Source organism: Leopardus geoffroyi, chromosome C1, assembly GCF_018350155.1.
Source record: "Leopardus geoffroyi isolate Oge1 chromosome C1, O.geoffroyi_Oge1_pat1.0, whole genome shotgun sequence".
In the NCBI taxonomy this organism is placed as follows: Eukaryota; Metazoa; Chordata; class Mammalia; order Carnivora; family Felidae; genus Leopardus; species Leopardus geoffroyi.
The window spans coordinates 99,620,554-99,635,556 of record NC_059328.1 but is presented as its reverse complement, the minus strand read 5'-3'; the positions used below and the strand labels follow the sequence as shown (position 1 = coordinate 99,635,556).

General features: G+C 50.0%; 1 long non-coding RNA gene across 2 annotated transcripts in view; it reads left to right on the top strand.

Annotated features, from left to right (window-relative positions):
• LOC123598525 overlaps window positions 1-9,040 on the top strand; it is a 32,148-nt gene extending 23,108 nt beyond the window's left edge. For both annotated transcript variants that reach the window (XR_006712667.1, XR_006712666.1), the window contains exon 3: window positions 8,346-9,040. This is a non-coding gene — a long non-coding RNA (uncharacterized LOC123598525). The remainder of the gene's footprint in view (window positions 1-8,345) is intronic.
• Window positions 9,041-15,003: the final 5,963 nt, after the last annotated feature.

The window sequence follows — 15,003 nt, the reverse complement described above, 5'->3', positions numbered from 1 at the left end:
TCTTCTAGACCGCCTTAGCAGCTCTGCGTTACTTTCTGCCCTTTCTTCAAGCAGACAGCCGCTACAGGCTTAATTACGGACCAAGATGCCAGGTTGGATCTTGAGGGGAGTAACTGATCTTCAGTAACAATAGAGAGCTGGCTGAAGTTTATTTACTCTTGTGGACAGCCAGCGGAAGCTAGGCCAGGCCAGTCGCTCAGAGGCTAACCGGTCGGGTTCCCTGGGTCCGGTTGGCCCTCGATGTTTCTGAGTCCCCGAAATACAACCACTGAGGGATGGGGGGGGGGAGACACAGGCGGAGCTGGAGGGTGGCTTCTCCCTGAGTGGGGGGGGGGGGCCTGGAAGGAAGGTGTGAGACGCACAGAGGTAGGAAGCAGCACAGAGGGGTCATGAGTTTTCCGCTGTGGAACTTGGTGTCCAGATTAGCCCTGATCTTAGAGTCTCTTGGGGTCTGAAGGTCCAGGATGGCTGGAGGCTGCGTCGGGAGGCCCATCTCTCCAGACGTGGCCTCCACAGGGTCCAGTGCTCACCCTCTGCGTGTGGGGTGGGGACCCAGGGTTCCAACATCTCAGTACACAGGTCCCTTCGGCAATGGACCCAAAAGCTGACTGCTGACTTTTTGAAACGGGCATCAGAGGGAGCTGAGCTGTAGGGGTGGCGATGCTGTCCTTGACTGCTGGGGGCTGGAGCGGGGACTCTGTCAGCTGAGCTGCCATCCCTTAAGAAGACCAGCCGGCTGGGCTTTGGCAATTTGCCAAATCACGGGAGCCAGAAGCAGATAAAGATCCTGGGTACAAAATCAGGAATTTGAGAACTAGAGATGAGGGCAAACGCCAAGTGGGCTGGGTGTCAGGAGAGGGTTTGCTCATCAAGGGAGGACAGTGTGGCTCGCGGACGGGTCAGCGGAGCTCCGGCCAAGAGCCTCAGGCCGGCGGTCTCCTGGGCTCAGTCACTCCGCTGTCCTGCTGTGTTCCTCCGTTTGTGTGGCCTGGCCTGAGAGGAAGAGAGGTGGCCCCCTGGGCTTTTGAGCCCAACCGTAACTATTCGAATCCTCAGGCAGGTCTGTTTCTCCAAAGTCTCCTGCACCTGAACGAATAGGGGTTTTAGATGCCCCCCTCCCTCCCTGTGCTGTAGAGCCGCGATCACATTTGGCAGAGGAGCGACGATTGTCGGCCATGCTCCGGGTGCGGGGACGGTGTCTTCAGAGCCTCTCTGGTCAGTGACCTGCCGAAAGCCTCCCTGCCGAGTTGGTTCCTCTTGGGTGATGGGCAGAGCACCCCAAGCAACCTTGTGATGGGCTGGAGTCAGCAGGAAGAATAGAACCTGCTGGAAGGTGGGGTCCGTTGACTCCCCTTTCTTCACAGCTCCCAGACTGATGGCAAGTGCCTGGGTGGAAGGAGAGGCCACTGGCTGCCTGTTCAGACGGGCGCATCAGAGCACGGGGCCTGATCGCTCAGAACAGTTCGTCTTTTTTTTTTTTTTAATTTTTTTTTCAACGCTTATTTATTTTTTGGGGGACAGAGAGAGACAGAGCATGAACGGGGGAGGGGGAGGGGCAGAGAGAGAGGGAGATACAGAATCGGAAACAGGCTCCAGGCTCTGAGCCATCAGCCCAGAGCCTGACGCGGGGCTTGAACTCATGGACCGCGAGATCGCGACCTGGCTGAAGTCGGACGCTTAACCGACTGCGCCACCCAGGCGCCCCAGAACAGTTCGTCTTTTTACAATGGAGCATGACCCTAACGATTTAAAAACGATAGCACTGGCCTGGAAATAGTAGAACAGTGACACAACATGGGCATCAAATTGGTCTTCTGAGTTTTTCGCACGGGAGGCAGATTTTGAAGTGAACTTACTCTGTTCCTGTCAGAGCTCACCTATATGCTTCTGTGCCAGAGGGAGAGTTTGCTGTTCCCGGCTGAACCCCTGTGCTCTGCAGGCCTTCAAGGGAGCCTTGCCTTGTTAGACTCTGGCAGGGTCAGGGGTACCTGCTGGGCGGGCCCCAAGGCCATCTGCATCCCGAAACACTGCGGACTCTAGACATGGAACTGTTCTCTATTCTCTCGGGAACACGTAGGGTGACCTCCAGGGGCTGTCCTGGCATCAGGCTGTTCCTGGAAGGGATGAGGTCACAGAGGGTTGGGATTCCAAGGGCCCTGCCCCAGCTGCACCCTGCCTGCCATCGGCTCAAGTGCCCGCGCGGTGCTGATGGGAACACGCAGCTGGGAGGCATTTGTTGTGGAAACAGAGTCACAGATGGCCACACGTTCCATCCCGCTGGGCTGTTCTCTTTGCTCAATTTTCACAGGGGCGAGGGTAGAGTAGTTGGCGCTATAAATAAGCTGTCCTGAGTAGCCGCTGTCCAATTTACTGGCTTTGTGAGCGTGACACATTGGCTCAGAGGAATGGCAGGGTCTCCCTGAAGAGAACGGCTGAAGTCCTTTCCCCTCGCCCCTTGGTCGTGCAGAGGCACATCTGGTAACAGCCACCAGCCTTACCCATTCTCGTTGGCCACACTTGTTCAAAGTACTAATATCGTTTTGAAACAGCTCCCAACTCAGAGATAGATCATGAAGTCCTACCGGCTCCAGGCAGCCTTGGCTGGGGGTGGGGTGAGGGGTTGGTTCATAAGGGCTCCTGCATTCTAGATGTACCCAGGCCCCTTCCTGTCCTGCCATCATGTGACCCTGTGATGCTCCCTTTTCTTCAGCTTGTCCCTACATACCAGCAATTCCGGGGCGAGCCGTTGGGCCAAACTTCCAGGCAGTGGGAGGAGAGGAGGCTGGTATTGAAAGTCCTGAGCAGCTACCCCTGCGGAAGAGAACTTGGAAGTATCTCACAAGATTACGTATGCACTGACCCTTCGACCCAGCAATCTCACCTCTAAGATTCCATCCCAGGGGCGCCTGGGTGGCTCAGTTGGTTAAGCACCCGACCTTGGATCAGGTCATGATCTCACGGTTCGTGAGTTTGAGCCCCACATTGGGCTCTGTGCAGACAGTGTGGAGCCGACTTGGGATTCTCTCTCTCCCTCGCTCTCTGCCCCTCCCCCACTTGTGCGCGCGTGCACACACGCCCACGCACACACACTCTCTCTCTCTCTCAAAATAAATAAACTTTTGAAAACTAAAACTGTATCCCAAAGACATATTGGCAAGGATATAACAAGATGATACTCAAGGCTGTATGTTGAATCAGTGTTTAGAGAGCAAAGGACTGAAAAGTAACCAAATGTCTATCAATAGGGAAATGATTGAATAAACTATGGTATATCCATACAGTGGAGTATTATACAGCTGTAAAAAAGGCACGAAGGAAAATTCCATATACTGCTATGCTGTTATCTCCAAGATCCAGTGTTAGATTAAGTTGGAAGAATATGTAATACATTTTTTTTATCTAAGAAAGGGGGAGGATACAAAGATTTATACATATGTGCTTCTTTTTAATTTTTAATTTTTTCTAAGAGAGAGCATGAGTGGGGGAGAGGGGCAGAGGGAGACAGAGAATCTAAAGCAGGCTCCAAGCTCAGTGTAGAGCCTAATGTGGGGCTCAGTCCCACAACCCTGGGATCGTGACCTGAGCCAAAATCAAGAGCCGAAATCAAGGACGCTCAACCGACTGGGCCATCCAGGCACCCCACATATTCTTCTTTAAATGGTCTCTATTGCGCCTCGTTCATAGGAGATGCCCAAAAAAGTGCTTGTTGAGTGTATGCGCAGAATAGAATACGCTGATGAGAAATCAGCCCCACCATGGTTTCGCCATTGATCCTAGTTCTAATGGCCTGCAGAAACACAGAGCAAGCCTTCTTCCTCTTCTGTGTACCCTCTACCCAGCCTTCAAGTATTTGAACGCAGAATATTCTCTTTTCTGGCAGTCCCCATACCAATTCCTCATGATAAGTCACTAAGACCGCCTCTCAATCCTGGTGTTTTCCGCTGAACAAGCTCCCGCTTTTCTAGAGCTGGTAAGGAAGACACAGACTAAATAGGGACCGTTGCTTCAGCGCTGTCTCCAGAATACAAATATGTAAGGATGTTATCTGAGAAGACTAACCCTTTAATTTATGGTCACCAAAGGTCATTTCAACTTACCTATTTCTCTTATCCATCCATCCATCCATCCATCCATCACTCTTTATTCATTTATTTGACACCTGTTCCTTGCCAGCCACTAGGCCAGCTCTTGGCCATACAAAAGTAAATAAGGCCAGCTCCATTTAACATAGTATGATTGTTGGAAAACCTTTAAACATTGGAGAAGCCAAGGGGGGAAAAAAAAAGCTTTGATTTACTGGCACTGGTACTTTTTTCTGTGAAATCTTGGGCATGTTATTTAACCTCTCTGAACTTCAGGTTTTTACTTACAAAATGGTGGTAGCAACAACTGCCCCAAAGGATTGTTGTAAGGATTAATGATATAATGTCTGTAAAGTGCTTATTATAACGGCTGGAACGTAGTAGTTGCTCAGTTAATATTCTTTCCCTTACATCACGGTTTGTCTGCAAGAATGTGTGTTGGGGGGGGGGGAGCATGGGTTAATTTTGGTGGGGGTGGGTAGGGATTTGGAAAAATCTGGAACGTGGGGGTGCCATGTGGGGTGGAGCATTTTGGCAGCTGGAGCAGCGCGTGGGTTTTGGGCACTGACCAGGGTGAAGGCAGAGAGTGAAAGCTGCCAAGGGTGAGTTTGTGTGTTGAGGTTGTGTGGGAGGGAAGGCGGCTGAAGAGTACCTTCGCCATGTTGCTTGAGACCTGGCTGTGTTCTGTGAGCAGTGAACAAGGATTGTTTGTTTTGATGAAAAGAACCAGCCACGGGTGCTCTGGGTCTCTGTGTTTGTTTGTTTGTTTTCACATCACTTCAGAACTTATTTGATCTCTGTTTGATTGAGCATGGGTGGGAGATGAAGCGTGAGATCTAAAATACTGTACTGTGGCTAGTGAGTGGCCATGTAAGCAGGGCCCTAGATGTCCTTTCGGGGCAGGTCGCAGTTTAGGGTGGCCTCACAAGCAGGCTCTGGGGATCTGGGAGGCCACAGTGGGCCTGGGCCCGGAAAAGGAGCCTCTCTGTGACAGTCCTGCAGAATGGATGAAGAGGAAGGGAGTGTGCTCCTCCTTCGGTGCCAGGAGGAAGGAACTGAGACTCTTTGGCCATGGCCTCAAGTGGACCTCCGCTAAGGAGGGAGGCGCAGGGCAGGAGAAGGCTGTGAGAGAACCTGCTGGCTTCCCCTCGGCGCACAACACTCCCCAGCCCCTCGTTCCACAGCAAGACGTTCTCGGGGAAGGTCTCTGCCTTGGCCTTGCTTCCTAACCCCGCCTCCTCACACAAAGGCTCTCAGCATCTGGACCCTCCCAGCTTTGAATCTGGGCTTGAGCTTCTCATCCCGCTCTGTCTGGGCCTGGCGTTTGGTCCAGGCCTGCCAATTCCTTTTCTGACTATATGAAAGACTCCTCCCTCTGGAATTGCTTCGTGTAGTGATAGCAGCAGTTTGGGGGGGAGGGTGGTGTGGGTGGTGGAGGAGAATGGAAGAGAAGGAAATGTAAGTGGTTTTCTCCCCCTAGGAGTTGGTGGGCGGGGGCAGGGATCGGTCATGTCCAGCCTGGGCTTTGAAGATACATGGCAGGGGCCCAGACTCTGGCCCCGTCTGGGCACACAGACCAGACATCTACATTTGGCCTCTGGTTTGGCTTCCTTGGCCTCCCTTTCCTTTCTGTCCCCCTCCCCGATTTCAGCGGCTCCTGCCCTGTTTGCCTACACTGAGGGCCGAGCCCAAGCAAGCAACCAAATAAAGTTGGTGCAGTGGCCTGGATGGAGGGCTCTCCAGGGAGAGGAGAGGGCTGTCCTCCGGCAGCCTGGCTGGAGAAGTCCGCAGGATGGTGCTCACAACAAACCCCACATGGAATCTCCGGAACCTGCTGCCTAGTGAATCCGACGTGATGGAAGGATGCTGCTTTGGCCTGAAAGCAGGTTGTGGGAGCCTTTGTGTCTACACAGCCACGATGGATTCCTGCCCCCTCCAAGGGGGGAGAAAACCGCTTCTCTTTCCTTCTCTTCCATTCCTCTCCCCACACTGCTATCCCCACATGAGGCGGAGGGATCTGAATTCAGCTCATCTCAAAGCAGTTTGAAATGACACATGCCAGTTCAAAGTACTCTGCAGGCTGCCCTCCACGACTTCCCAGAAACCAGCACCCCTCCGAGGTCATTAACACGGGCACTGGGTGGGCCTCCCAGGCAACGTTTACATAATTCATGGACTCAAGTCTCCAGTGAAGGGAGGAGAGACAAGAAGGGTCACATGGCTTCACAGTGTTGAACTTGGAAAGTGGAGTTTTCATCTCCATTGACCTGTTTCCCCATCTGCCAGGTGGGGCAGGTTTTATAGCAGGACAAACGGGTTAAATAAGATGCGGGTTAAGTAGGGAGCATAGGGAGCATCTGCTTCATAAACGTGGCTGCTGAAGGGACCCCTGGGTGGCTCAGTTGGTTAAGCATCCGACTTCAGCTCAGATCATGATCTTGCAGTTTGTGAGTTCAAGCCCCTCATCGGGCTCTGTGCTGACAGCTCAGAGCCTGGAGCCTCCTTCTGCTTCTGTGTCTCCCTCTCTTTCTGCTCCTAACCCACTCGCATTCTGTCTCTGTCTCTCTCAAAAATAAATACACATTTAAAAAAACTAAAATTTTTTTTTAATATATTCACATGAGTAAGTTTAAAAAAATAAATAAAGTACAAAGTGTTGGTGGCGCCTGGGTGGCTCAGTCGGTTAAGCATCTGACTTTGGCTCAGATCATGATCTCACGGTCTGTGAGTTCGAGCCCCGCGTCAGGCTCTGTGCTGACAGCTCGGAGCCTGGAGCCTGCTTAGGATTCTATGTCTCCCTATCCCTCTCTCTCTGCCCCTCCCCTGCTCACGCTCTGCCTCCCTCTTTCAAAAATAGATAGACATCAAAATAAATAAATAAACCAAAAAATGTGGCTGCTGGAGTCATAATTACTATTATGGCCCACGGCCAGTGGAGAATGGCACCATGGCATCATCAGTAAAGGGACTGGACCCCGTTAGCTGGAAGCTTTGGTTTTTCTCCACTCCTCCTCTGGCAAGGCCCCTTTAAGGTGCTCTCCTTTATGGCCTAGGACAGTCACACTGGTTCGGAGTCAGCCGTCCTCCCGGTTGGTTGTTTTCAGAACCAGTGTCAGCCCTGAGGAAGACTTAGCTCTAGGTTCAAATCCTGCCTCTGCCTCTGGTGTGACCAATGGGGGCAATTACTTCCCTCCCTGACTCTTACTTCTCTGCCTGTAAAACTCCTGTCTCATAGGACTGTTGTAAGCGTTCCGTGAAAGAAGCGTCTGTAAAGAGGTTAACACAGAGCTAGTTTGGCACAGAGCAAGGGCTCGTTGAGTAGCCATTAGAATTAATTATCATCTTAGAGAGCTGGAAGTCTTAAGAGAGGGGGAGGATGCGGGGCGCCTGGGTGGCTCAGTCGGTTGAGCGTCCGACTTCAGCTCGGGTCATGATCTCACAGTCGGTGAGTTCGAGCCCCGCGTCGGGCTCTGTGCTGACAGCTCGGAGCCCGGGGCCTGTTTCCGATTCTGTGTCTCCCTCTCTCTCTGCCCCTCCCCCGTTCATGCTCTGTCTCTCTCTGTCTCAAAAATAAATAAACGTTAAAAAAAAATTAAAAACAAAAGAGAGGGGGAGCATTCAACTCTCAAAAAGAGAAGAAAGCAAGCAAAGCAGGTGTGCCCTAACCCTATTCTCCATCCGTGGTCTTTGGCCTGCAAATTCGCTCCATCTAAACCCTCCTTGCCCTGGTTTCTGTTTTCTGGAGAATTTCCTTGGTGTGTAAGTCCCCGGCACATCTCGTCGGAGTAGGTATGAATACTCCCATTTTGCAGACGAGAAAACTGAGATTCACACACGTAGAGCGATTCAGGCCCCGTTTCCGGTGATATGAGAGCCAGGACCTCAGTCCTCCCCCTGCCACAGGCAGTGCCACACAGGTGCTCCACTCGCGCGGTCTCCTGGGCCACTCCCCTGCGCCCCTGACCCAGAGCAGCCCTCAGGCGGATGAGGTCCCACCTTCCAAAGGCTCCACCTTGCCACCAGACTAACACTTTGGGAACCTCACAACTGACAAGTCCGAGACGTTATGATTATGAAAAATTGCATGGTCCCGTTGGGATTTTCACGTATTAAGTCCTCGAGCTGTTCTGTTTGTACCACAGGGAACTTGTCAACCGCTGAGCACTTCTGTGTCTCTTGACAAAATTCTTGACGCCACTATATATCTCATTCCTTCATCTTTTGCCCTCTGGTCTCTCTTTCTCTCTCTCTTCTATTTTCTAGGCAGAGCAAACGGAGCTTCCGAACTGACAAGATCCTCATCTAATAAATGGTGGAGAAGATTAGTCGCGACAGGGCTCAGATGTGAACCGATTTTCCTGCAGGCTGAGACTCCTGCTTAAGATCCACTGGGGGTTATTAGCGGAGCCTGTAAGATGTTGGCTATGCAGAGTGATGTGATATGTCGGCGGTGCGGGAATATCAATGCTCGGCCTGAATTCAGTGGAGAGAGGCAGAGCCGAGGATGCTTGGGGGGTGGGGAGGGACACCTGATTCTCGGCCCCCACTTGACCAACGGCAGAGTTCACTGCACAGCGTCAGGTGCGGGTGTCTGGCTGGCAGAGGGAGGCACAGATGTGGAGTGAGCCAGGAGGGGCTGCTTTGAAGACTGTGCCTGGGGGGGGGGGTGGGCATTTCATCTTTGTTCACTGTTCACCGGAACCATCCGACTTCACGTACCAACACTGAGTGCTTCCTCTGTGCTGGGCAACCCCTCTCTCTGAACATCACAGCACCTGCCGCTTATCTTAAGCACCCATTTCATTCTTCCTGGCGTGATAGCCAGCTTTTTATAATCTTCCGCTGGGTTTTAAGTTTCTTGAGATCAGAGACTCTGTCTGACTCATCCCTGGCCTTTGAGCTTTGCAAGAATAAGTACCTAGCATGCATTTGCTGAATAAATGAATTAATGAATCAAGGAACCAGTCAATTGCTTAGTATTTATGGACTATGTACTCTAATAGAGTTTTGGCAGGATAATCCGTTTTCTGTGCTGGAAGCTCCTAGGCAGGGTCCTCCTGATAAAGAGACCGTCCTTCTTTATTACTTGACTGTCTCTTAACGTGGTTGAAACTTGTAGGCGTAATACGTGAGGGGCTAAGGCAAAGTGATTATAATTCGGTGGGTGGGATTGAGTCCCTATGCTGTGGTTGAGATGTAAAAGCTTCATTTTCTTCTAGCTAAATGTTTTTGAGAGTTTGGGGAGTTGTTTGTGCCTGGGCAGTCCGGTCCCTGAACAACTGGCCATTCTCCTTAAGAATCAAGAAGAAACCCAACGAGAGATGACCAATGTGACTGTTTTCTGGCACAGGAGGAAGCTTCAGACACCTCTTTATGGGTGCGGACTGCTTAGGTTGGGTCAGTCTTAGGAAGTTCTGCTCTTTCCCCTCCTCGGAAGGATCTGGTTTTCCTGGGTGAGACTCGGAAAGGTAAGTGATCTCTTTCTTGGCCTGGTTCGGTAAAAGCAGATTGATAGAGAAGCATTGTGTATTCTCAATAGGAAGAAAAGTAAAAGGAGTAAACACACCCTCCCTTTTCTCTCCATCTGTTTCTTCATCTAGCCCATATCCCTTCGCTGGGCCCCGGCTGAGAGCGTGGGGAAGGTGCTGGGGACACTCGGATCTTGTCCTCAAGTAGCTCACAGTCTAGCTGGGGAGACAGATACGTCAATAAAGGATCGGTAGTTCGGACGTCAAACATCAAAAAAAGCAGGTTGAACCAGGCCAAGTGACCACGGGAAGGGTGCAGGACAAGCTCGAAGGGAGGGTATCCACAAAGGCTTCCTGGAGGAAGTGTCATGTGAGCTGAGGTGGTACAGTTTGATGGGTTTTCACAAATCGGAAGAAACCGTGGAACCAGCACTCAGATCAAGAAACACGACCAGCACCCCGGAAGGCCCGCTCACGTCCACTCCTCTCTCTCTCTCCCTGGCCCCAAGGGGTAGCCAGTCTCCTGGCTCCTAAAGCATAGATTAGTTTGGCCCATTTGAACTTTTTATAAATGGAACATGCTGCCTAACCCCCCTGGTAGCTGAGACAGAGCTGGGAGAATAAACAGGAATTCATCAGGGGGCCAGGCAGGGAAGGGCATTGTGGGAGGGTGGGTAGTATATTCAGAGCTGGACCTAACACTGTGTGTGAAAACCATCAGCCTTCAGCACTGCTGGAGCATAAAATTCAAGGGGCGGGGGCGCCTGGGTGGCTCCGTTGGTTAAGCATCTGACTTCTTTAAAAAAAAATTTTTTTTTAATGTTTATTTATTTTTGAGACAGAGACAGAGCATGAATAGGGGAGGGTCAGAGAGAGAGGGAGACACAGAATCTGAAGCAGGGTCCAGTCTCTGAGCTGTCAGCACAGAGCCCGATGCGGGGCTCAAACTCACGGACCGTAAGATCATGACCTGAGCTGAAGTCGGACACTCAACCAATGGAGCCACCCAGGCGCCCCAAGCATTTGACTTCTTGGTTTCAGCTTAGGTCATGATCTCATGGTTCGTGAGTTCGAGACCCGTGTTGGGCTCTGGGCTTACAATGCAGAGCCTGCTTGGGATTCTCTCTCCCTCTTTCTCTGTCTCTTCCCTGCTCATGCGCGCGCGCACACACACACACACACGCTGTCTCTCAAAATCAGTAACTGAACTTTAATAAACATTCAATGGGCAAAGAGGCATGGAGTGATACTGGACAGGAAGGGGGAGATAGACCATGGAGGGTTTTCCATACCATGCAGAGGAGCTGGGTTTTTAGCCTGAGAACCTGTGATCCCCAAATCTGGCTGACCATCAGAGTCTCCTAGGCAACATGTAAGGCACACAGATCCCAGGACCCACCATCAGAGATTTGAGATCCTTAAAGTTCCTCTCTAATGATTCTCATAATTAGCTAAGTTTGGAGGCCACTTTATAGAGAGAATGGGGAGCCACTGAATAGTTCTAAGCAAGGTAGTGGGAGGTGAGTTTTGAAGGGTGACGTAAGTGGTCTAATGGGGAGACCATGGCAGATGGCAAGAGATGCCTTGGCCTGATCTGGGATGCGGCCAAGGGTTTGGAGTGGAAAGGACAACTGTAAGAGGTAATTAGGAAGCAGAATGAACCCGATGTGTTGATCAATTGACCACAGAAGATGAGTGGGAAGACATGGGAAGGTACCAGGTTTCTGGTCCGTGGCTACTCCATGGACATGAACAAATTTGGGGGCAGAGAAAATAACATCATGTTTTTGTTTGATTCATTCATCTATAATAACTTCACCCCAATTTTCTCTACCTATCTTTGTTAAACCGTTTATTCATTTAGCAAATGCATTTTAAATGCCAAATATATATACATATAGGACATTGTTCCAAGCACTGAGTCATGTATAAAAGTCAGCATCAAAAGGATACAACATATTGAGAATTCACTGTTAGTGTTTCAGAAAAATTATCGGAACTCCATTTTCTTTCAGTTCACTAAATATGTGCCAGGAAACAGTCCTATGTCAAGTTAGATCCCAGAGGTGGGGCCTGGGGGGGGGGGGCGGGCAGAAGGACCATCCAGTGATAGGTAATAAGGATTAATTTAACCTTGTGTTAAGAGCCTACAATACTATTCTACTCCTCAGAGTGACTCTGTATTTATTATCTGTATTTGTACACATAAGGAAAGGTATCCTCCCAGAAAATGAATAATTCACCCTCAGGCACGCAGCTAACACGTTATAATGCTAAGATCCCAGCTGGACCATGTGACTCACTGCACCCCCAAATTTAGAGAGAGATGTTCCTCATTTTCACATGGCGAGACTAAGGCCCTGGGTGGTTTGTTGTGGCTCAGCCACTGAAGGAAGCATTGCCTGTCCTAAGCACGACCCATGGTTCTGTAAGCTGCCTGGATATTCTATTGTTGGAACTGGGCTGGAGGTCAGGTTTAGGATCTGGCTGAGTTTGGGTGTTGCTTTGCTGAAGAGTCTTCTAGAGGCCAAGGACAGGCCACAGTGACAAGAAAGCACTGCCTAGCCTTTCTAGAACTTTTGCCCAGATATGTCCCGGGCTGTTAGGAGAAGAGGTGTTGAGGTCATATGTTGAGCTCTCTTTCATGAGTTAGACTAATGGCAAATCTAGAAGGGGAGTGAAGAATTGGCACAGATTTCTTTAGCCACATACATCCAGCAAAGTAAGAGAGAGAGAGAGAGAGAGATCTCTTTGAGGGGAGAAGAAGGGAAAATCAAAGAAAATCTCAACATCCACATCACAGGCAGGCACCCAGAGCCATTTTTAATAATCAGTGCTGACATCCTGCTTTCAAAAAGGCCAGGACTCTTCATTCAAACTTACAGGCTGGGGCCACCTTGCAGAGGAGCATAAAGGCATGATGGGCCCACACGCCCCCTCCCAGGGGACGCTTTCTTGCCTCTGCTCACTTGTGGGCAAGATGGTCTGCTGGTCACCATCACAGCAGGCCACTGAGGACACACTGACCCCCGTCCGGTCCCCACTCCCACTGACTCCTGGAAAAAATTATTTCTCTCGGCACACTGTGAACAGTTAGGATGCTTAAAGGGAACGTATCCTAAAGAAAAGCCTAATGAAATGATCGGGAGACGAAAGGACGGCAGACAAATATTTCTATCATCTGAACTGGACAATCTGACATCAAGCCATGGGGCGGGGGCAGCCGTAACTTCCACTGTGAAATAGTTGTTGTGCACAGTGACTCAGGAAAGCAATGGGGGCTGGAGGGAGAAAGAGATAAGCCCACCAGGATCTGGTCTGTTGGCACGTTGCCTCCTTTCTCTGCACAAATCCGACACCAAGGTAACATCAATGGGGCTGAGGTGGGCCTAGGACTGGGGCTGACTGCATTATCTCAGTTCTATCTGGCCTGAAGCAGGAGCACCCCGGTGGGTTGGAGTACAATGTGAATCTCATCTTGGACTCCCACATCCTCTGGCCCTCCCAGGAGACCCAAAGTAGAACTATGCCCCCACCTTCACCTTTCCTTACATGGAGCTCTCACCTGGGGATAGGCCCTCACGCCTAGAAAGTATCTGGCACCCAGGAGGGACTCAACAGATATGTGTTGAATGAGTAGACAAACAGCAGATTTTAACATGGGCTTCCCCCCCCAAAGTCAATCAACATGACTAGAGAATTTGGGGGGAAGGGGTGTCTTCAGAGCAGTGAATTTCAATGATATGGTGCCAAAGGGAGTTCATTTATTCATTTAACGAATAGAGATTGAACACCCCCTATGTCCCTGTACCAGGCACTATGTTAGGAGTTAAGAATATACTAGTAGGTAAGAAGTGTGTTCCCTATCTGATTAATTATGTGTGCTTGCACCCTACGGGACTATGAGAATTAAGGGCAATAATATAGACACTTAGCACAAGAAGTACTCAGTTGTTGTTATCACTATTGGAAGAAATTAACAAATGATTACCAGAAGTTGTGGTAACAGCTATGAAGGAAAAGAGTAGCATGCTAGGGGGACCTAATGCAGTTTGGGAAGTCAGGGAAAGGGAACTTCCCAGTTGCAGTGACATTCAAGAGTCCAATGGGATGAGTGAAAGCAGAGAGCCAGAGGACCTGTGAGGTTCCCCTTCTTCAGAACCATCGTAGAAGGTTTCCAAGCATACAAGGGTGTCAAACAGCTACTCGAGGAAGTTGGGAATGAGGTCAGGGAATAGGAAAGTAAGACAGTCCAGGACCATAGCCCTGGATGAAGTTCAGAGTGGGCTGCAGAACATTTGGGGAAGATTTGCCCAGTTGCTGAGTAAGTTTGCCTGCCAGGAAGGAATGGCTGGAGAGGACAGACAAGAGAGTGGAGGTGGCCTGTAGAGCACAGAGGATGGCTCTGAGGCAGAGGGCAGACACAGTGGGCCTGACCCTAATTGTATGTGGTAGAATGCATGCTTGACCAGGAGGCGTGCGTCCTAGCTTCTACTGCTATGTGATCTTGAGAAAGTCACTTCTCTTCTCTGGGTCCCAACTTTCTCAGCAATCAAACGGAGATAATAGTGATTTCCTCGCCTGTTCTGCAGGGTTGTTAAGATCATGAAATGAGATAATGTCTATAAAATACCTGTGTAAACTCCAGAGTGCTAGACGGTGATTCTCATCTTCCTTACAATTCTCTTGCAAGAAAATTGAGTGGAAGTGTGTGGCACTTCTTGACAATTCTTTCCCCAAATGTTCTGCAGCCCACTCTGAACTTCATCCGGGGTCAAGTGTATAGTACTCTATAGATACCTGGGATGAGTCAGTTAATTCACTTATTTAACACACATTTGTTTGGCGCAGTGGGGGATATGGAGATGAGTAGACAACTGCCAGACCCTCTAGCTAATAGCCTAGTTGGAAAAACAAACTTATAAAATGATAAGATAAAATGTGTAATGAATATATATATAATGTACAATCAGTAACATAGGATGGGAGATTTCTGGGAGTCTTTCAGAGGCAGTGGTACTTGGTGGTATTTGAGGTGAGTCTTGAAAGATGAATGATTTGGCCAGACAGACCAGGATGGAAGTCATTTCAGCCTGAGAAGAAGTTACAGAGACATGAAAAGGAGCTAATAAACCCAAAGGTTAATAAACCCAAAGTAGTTCTGTTTAACTGAAGTACCAGGTGTGTCTGGATCCGAGAATGGAAGAGGTATCTGTGTTTGGATGGCCCTGAAAGCAGAACCAGAGATAAAGACTTGGGTGTGGGTAGTTTACTGGGATGTGATCCCAGGAAACAAAAGTGAGGGAAATGAGAACGTGGGGTCGAGAAGGGAGAAGAGCCATTAAAGTGTGGTTAATGCGCTACTTACTCCTGTGGGCTCAATCTTGCTGGGGACCATCTGAGGAACTGTGTAGAATGTTCCACCAGAGGACAGGGAGGCTGTGGCACTTACC